This window comes from Ochotona curzoniae, unplaced genomic scaffold, assembly GCF_017591425.1.
Source record: "Ochotona curzoniae isolate NIBS_2020 unplaced genomic scaffold, NIBS_Ocur_1.0 scaffold_4505, whole genome shotgun sequence".
Classification (NCBI taxonomy): domain Eukaryota; kingdom Metazoa; phylum Chordata; class Mammalia; order Lagomorpha; family Ochotonidae; genus Ochotona; species Ochotona curzoniae.
The window spans coordinates 9,702,654-9,709,808 of record NW_024467118.1 but is presented as its reverse complement, the minus strand read 5'-3'; the positions used below and the strand labels follow the sequence as shown (position 1 = coordinate 9,709,808).

The window sequence follows — 7,155 nt, the reverse complement described above, 5'->3', positions numbered from 1 at the left end:
TATGCTGATTTTAGAGCAAGCATTCCTCTCTTCCTTGTCCTCTGAAAAATCGTACACAAGTAAGTACATCTAGACTTGGTTTCAGCCATTTCTACAGGAACTGGAAAAGGTTTACTACTCCAAATTCTTCTTTACTAGCCCATAATGCTCAGATGGTTCAGCCCCCAGGCCTACTGCTGTGAGTATGGACACAGCTCTGCACAGGAAACATTTTTTTTTAGGGGAGAGTGCGAATGTTGTTCCCCACTACCACAAATTATGCAGTCGAGTGTCCCACATTTGGGGAAACCCCGGGGTCAGCACATCCGGATTGCAACAGAGGAGTCTTACCCTAGGAAAACCATCTTCGTGATCATGGTATCGTGCCTGCACAGAGGGCATGTTCAGCCACACCCCTTCCCTAGAGAACAGCAGGCACAGAGGTCAGACCCTGAGGTTTTCATAATGCATAAAAGAAGAGCTTAGTGAATCCAACCTTGATTGCCCACACTGTGAAGGAGATATCCCCTCACCCTAGCTAGTCACTAGAAGCACTAGGAACACCAGAGCTTCACTCTAAGTTCCCTACAGGCTCACTTCATAGTTTCCAGGCTCCTCCACTTGGGTTTGTTGTCTCAATGATGGCTCTACAGGACAGTATGACATCCCATAAACTACTTTGAGATCTGGAATTTTCCATCTGAAAAAAGCTAACTTAAACTGAACTCAAACCTCTGTCTGCATTGTAAAGATTGAAAAATCAAATTCAAACAAAGTAATTTTCTGTGGAACCAATTACAGGAATTCAGACCTCTTGATTCTGCTGAATTTTTTGTTTCAAAGCAATGCAAGTAGATTGTTTCCAGAAGCATTGCACATATCATCCTGCTTTATGGATCCAAAACCTTGCAGTGGTTTCTCACACTTACTGAACAACATCCAACAGTCTCCATCAGGCCTGTTTATCCAGCACTAGTCCTCTGCCACCGCTTGGAGATGAGACATTCTTTCTACCACAGGCCTCTTTTCAAAAAGCCTCCTGCCTATGAAATGAGAAGTTCCTGGGGGAGATGAGCAGCCGATGTGACTGGAAAACTACAGCCTGCTGGGGCTCAGGTGGAGGTGGGATGTTGGGATCTTTTGAGACCGGTAGTACTGGGGAATCTTGAGAAGAGCATCAGAATGAGATTGAAGACAGGGATAAATGGTTTTTTTTTTTTAAAAAAGCCAATCTGTTAGGTTTGGGGGTAAGGAATGTCATGAACTTTTCTGGTATCTTTCAAGTTATATCCAGAAAAAGTCCATTTTTTACTTAAATATTGTGGGAATAAGTATTTTGAGAATGTATCAAAGACTAGAGCATTGGTTCAACTTTGATCCTCCAGGCAAAGGCTTCCCATGGGCCTACGAACAGTTACCAACCACACACAGACCTCTTCTATTTATGTTCTTCACTGCTTAAAAGTGTTCTTTTCTTTTTTTTATTTTTTAAAACAATACTTTTTAAAATTTTCACCAACTTGAAAGACAGAGAGAAGAGAAAGAAATAGAGGGAGATCTCCCAATCGCTGATTCACTGCCCCCAAATGTCCCACCCCCAACAGTCAGGGCTTGTCTAAATTGAACTCAGGAAATTTCATCCTGATCTCCCACACATGTGGCAGGAATCCAAACACATATGCCGTTATCTGCCTCTTTCAAGGATCTGAAAGGTGTTTCGAATCTGCACTCTGGTATACTATGAGAGCTTCCCAACAGGTCACTTAGCCAATTACACTACAACAGTTAACTGTTTCTGTTCAAAGAACCAGGTAAGTAATAAGGGACCAATCCAAGACAATCTATACCAAATGTAAAACTCTTAGCTAATCAGCTACTTTACATCATGAAACCTTCTCAAACCAGGAGACTTGGAACCTCAGAGTATGGCATCGCCTGTTTAAGGAGGAGGGTGATTTTTTTTTTTATTTGTACTTCCAGTATTACTCACTGAGAAGTGTTTACAGAGTGTTTATATTTACTACTGGAATGTATCACATCTCATAGCAAATGATACTTCCCCAAGTTGAATTTGGGACTGTATGAGAAAAACGGCAGCTGACCATAGGAAAAGTCTGAAAATGACAAGAGACTGCAAAATGTGAACTTCCGTGTGGGTTCATTCCTTCATGCCGCTGATTTGAAATAAAAGTATCCAGGTAAATAATCAGTATGGTTTGAACAGAGTTAGACTGTAAAGCCTTTCCCTCCCAAACCTTAGAGTTTATAATTGTTTTATTTTTAATACAATCCAAGGAAGAAAACAAATAATAAATAAATGGCCTTGGATCATGATAATTGCACACACACCCTAATAGCAGTGTACATAGAATGATAAAAAAAAATTAGGCACATCTTAATAATGTCATTCATTTAAAATACAGCAATCCTGATCATTTAAATTCAAAATGACAAAATCTGAGTATTTTATTGGAAACCATTTTCTGACAGGTGGTTCTTAATTTTCCTCCGTAGCATACGTTTCTTTCTTTCATTGCCAACCAAAATTTGTACTTTCTTTTCAAATTAATGCATCCATTTGTATTCAAAAGACAACCTCTTACATGAGTAAATTAAATACTTACAACATTGAATTGGCTTAATGTACATTTGAGTTCCCTCCATTGGGCTTTTAAGATTTCTAAAAAGGGAATTTGAATTAAATTGTGTGAGAAATAGACAAATATCCCTTTCATTCATGACAAATTAATCTAAGCATCTTACTGATAATCTAAATGTAACATCTGGACTTGATGCTATCAACGGGAAACTCGTCATAGAAAATAAACTATGTAGATTAAGGCAGCTAATGCAGTGTATAAACTAAAATTTCTGCTATGACTCACAATTATGCCTTCTCGTTCTAAGTGAACATTAGACAGATATTTTTGACAGATATTCATTGTATAACTCATATCTTGGCATTTGACACAAAATATTTCCAATAAATATTCATGAGAGACCTTCAACATTTTCATGGAAAATTAAAGTTAAAAGATAAGTTCATTGTGGTACAAAAATGTTTGAGATGGATGCATAATTTTTTCATGATGTACACTTGACTTGAACTTTTTGGAGCTAAGAAAAATCAGCCTTCCAAACAGTACATTCATAATACGTTATTATTTTCCCCAGTCATAAAAAAATAAACCTTGCTTTGGTCTCCATGATAATACGCTGTTTTAGCTTCCCCATGAAACATTAACCACCAGCTTGAATTTTGGATCTATAGCAAATGGCCCCATAACCAATGATCCCTCTAAAGCAATGTTATCCAAAAGAAATAAATGTCAGCTTTCTATCCTGGCCTCACATGCACTTTAAATGTTGCAGAAAGAAGAGAAACAACAACAGCAAAAACAGGTGAATGCAATTTTAATAAATATTTTATTTAACCTAATATGTGCAAAACACATTTGTTATGACAAAAGATATGTTACATTTTCCTTTCCAATTTTTGGAACAAGTCTTTGAAATCCAGCGTGTATTTCTTAGAACACATCTCAGTTTGGGCCAGCCACTTCCAAGTGCTCAGGGGGTTCCTGAGGCTCATGACTGCTCCCAATCCCAGCTTCATCACAAACTAACCAACCAACCAAGACAGCCAAGGGTTATTCTAGTGGGAAGACTAGCTTTCCTATGTTTCTTTTCTAATGCCCTTTTCCTACTTATTTTGTCCTTTTCCTATTGTAGTTAATTAAAATAGTCATGTATATGGTAGTATCATATCAGCCTTAAAAAGGAAGAAACAACTCCAGCAAGGTATCAAAATCTCCAGGCAGCACAATGAATGGAAACAAAATTAGTCTAGACTTTCAGGATCCAAACTCAAACTTCAGGGAACAGAGAAAACTTTTTCTCAACCTCCTGATTTTAATCCTGTGAACTATAAATGGCCTAGCTGTAAAAGTGGTCCCTGTTTTTCTTTTTTTCTGGTAAAGAGGATTTTTTTTTTGTTTGTTTATTTTTAGTTTGGGAGTTTTGTTTGTTTTTGATTTTTAATCCTGACAAGAAATCTGGTGAAGCCCTCTCCAACACTATTGTTACCCTATAAATAAATAAGATTAATATTCTTACAGATACCCTGGTTGTATATGCACTTCCTGATTCTTGTAACCTGCAAATACAACAGGAAAGTAAAATCTATTCAATTAAAGTATGTACTGTGGTTAAGGGAGCCCAAATTGCCCTTTGAAATTCTCTGAACAGTCGACACAATTCTGTGTAAGTTGGGTTAGTTGGGAATACATTTAGAATTCAAGAGATTTCAGCACAATTTAATTTTTACTCTGAAAAATCAGGTTGGTGTACCGAAAGCTCTGATTGTATGAACCCATATTCCAACTCATTCTTTGATTTGACCCATGGAATGTTTTGGAGTCGCAGGCACCCCTTGCTAGTTGTGTCTGTGTTCCTGGATTTGGAGTTCCAAGATGGCTAGGCACAGAGAAAACCTTTGCCAATTTCTTCCTCTGTTCACTGCTCAGCAGCAGTCTGCCTCCTACTGCTGGCCTGCTAACCTCAACGCAATGACACTGATGACTGGGTCTGCTGTGATTATTTTTCCACGGTTGCCAAAGTGCACTTGAAACAAAGTCAAGATTAATCTCCTCCACGGAATTTATTCAAGAATCAAAATCCATGCTGTTATTGAATTATATGTGAAATGAAGCACTAACTCAACAAAAAAGCCTATCTCTGTATCAGTTTTTTATGCAAACGCTTATTGTAGTGGATGGTGACTATTGAGTTTGAGTCCAGCAATTCAATAATACAGTTCTTGGTAAATTTCCTTGAGAACTCTGCTTTATGAACCTCACATTTTGTTCTTAAGTCCTCAAATTATTTCTCTAGTGAAGTTGGAGGGAAAAAAAAACTTCATTATCAATTCGTATCTCCTTTTTGTCAGGCTGCCTATATTACTTTTCTAGGGCTGCCATAACAAATTACCCAAAACTGGGTGTCTTGTAACCATGGTAATTTATTCTGAGATCTGGAGGCCAGATGTCTGAAATCATGGTGTGTTTAGAGTCACACTTCTTCCAGGATCTTCAAGGGAAATTACAGCAAATGCATCTTCCAGCTTAAATTGACTGCTGGGAAAGATATTTGCATATAGACACTGGAGTGAAAAACACTTGGATTCAAATCCCAACTTCATTATAGACTAGTAGTGTGGACTTAGGGGATTCGTGTCCCTGTGCCTTAGTTTCTTTCCTATAAATTAAGTTTAATAAAAGTAATATCATAGGCTTGTTTGCAAATATAAAGGGTGGCGCCTTTATGTCACTCAGCACAGACATGCCTCCCCCAATAGAAAACTCAAGCAAACATTCACAGTTTTATAACTAGGGCTAGAATCTTTAGAGTTATCTCATAGAAAGAATTATAGATCCTTTGGAATTGCATCCTTAATTTCATATCTAGTGCTGTCAGGCTGCACAAGTAAATGTTTAAATGTACCGAAAGTTAAACTTTAATTTTTTTGTTTGCTTTTAATCTGCTCTATCTCTGTCTTTTAATCAGTGTTCAATCCATTTATAGTTAAAGTAATTTCTGATAAGGAAAGTTATTTCTGCTATTTTATTGTTTGGTTATTTAGGCTATAGCTTTTTCCCCTTGTTATTAGCTATTTTTTCTATGGCTGCCATGGGATTATATTTAACATCCTAAACTTACAACATTTTAATTTAAATTAATACCAGCTTAACCTCATTAACATACATGAATTTTGCTCTTTTAGCAGTTCAATCCTTGTCCTGTTACTGATTTTATGAAATCATATCTTAATAAATTGGATATCCCAAACGGAAAGCAATATTTTTGTGCATTTGACTCTTAAATTATGTAGAAAACAAATTAATGATCTTTAAACAAAAATTATAAAAATATTAACTTCCTAATTAAGCTTTTAAATGTAATGATTGCTTAAATTACATAGAAAAAAGTAGAGTTACACATCCATTTTACAAAGATGCTTGATTTTTAAATTGCCCATGTTTGCTCTTACTAGAACTGTTTCTTCATCTAAGTTGAAGCTAAAGTCTTATGTCCTCTCATTTATAATGCCAAGACGTTCTCTACAATTACTTGTATCACAAACTTGTGGTAACAACCAAAACCAGCTATTCTATATATAGAATAGAATAGCTATAGTATATATATAATAGTTCAAGGGTTAGGGAAAAGTGGGTAAGATCATTGTTCCCAAACTTTGTATTTCTTCTTCCTATTTCTGGAGGAAAGGAGGAGATAATGGGAAAAACCATTTGCAGCCTCCCAAATGCCCAGTACCCAGGGATGGAGCACAGCCACCGATATCAACCCAGGGTCATATGTGGCACACATTCTGAGGGTTCTGCCCAGCTAAAGCAATAGCTCTAAAATGCTGTCAGTCTCACTCATCCAAGCATGAGGAAATCCTTCAAATGTCCAGTGGCTGACATAATTGACCTTAGAGCCTCCATTTGCACAATTTTTTGCTGTCATCATTTGGCTGGTTGTAATTGTCTAGTTTGTTCTGTTCTACTTCCTTTGTTATGGTTCCAGACGTCCCTTTTAGGCTGCTGTATCCTCCATGTACATCAGGGCCAGTTGTCCACTGCTCCATCTTTTCCACTTTGGAGGACCAGTTCTTGCAAGCAGACTCAAGGACCTGGATCCCGCTAGACTGCCCGGCCCCCTTCATGGATCTGACACCCATTGTGCAGGTTGGCCCAAGACCCAGGTTGGTGACCAGGGCCCTGCTAGACCCATTGCTCCTGTGGTTCAAGGACCCAGTACCCACTGTGCCCAGACTGGTATGGCTCACCTTACCTCGGTATCCACAGTGGGTGCTGTACCCTGGCTGTTCTCATCTGCCCCCAGTTCCAGTTCCTACTGGTGGGTGCTACAGCCTAGCCCATCCCAGTGAGTCACCAGTCCCTGCCCTAATGTGAACTGGCTGGTGTTGTGGTCTGGCCTGATCCTTCCTGCACCTCATCCTGGTTCTCAGATCTGCCAGTGGATGTTATAAACTGGCCCAGCCTGATCCACCCTAGACCTAACCCACATGTATGCCAGCAGGTACTATAACCAGGCCTAGTTTGGGCTGATCTTTGCCTTGGTTATTGCACTTAGCTGCAGGGACTGCATCCT

At 38.4% G+C, this 7,155-nt stretch overlaps 1 non-coding gene across 1 annotated transcript; it reads right to left on the bottom strand.

The window, feature by feature from the left end:
- Nucleotides 1-218: 218 nt before the first annotated feature.
- Nucleotides 219-381, bottom strand: LOC121146928. The gene has a single exon (XR_005882299.1). It is a non-coding gene; the product is annotated as a U1 spliceosomal RNA (small nuclear RNA).
- Nucleotides 382-7,155: the final 6,774 nt, after the last annotated feature.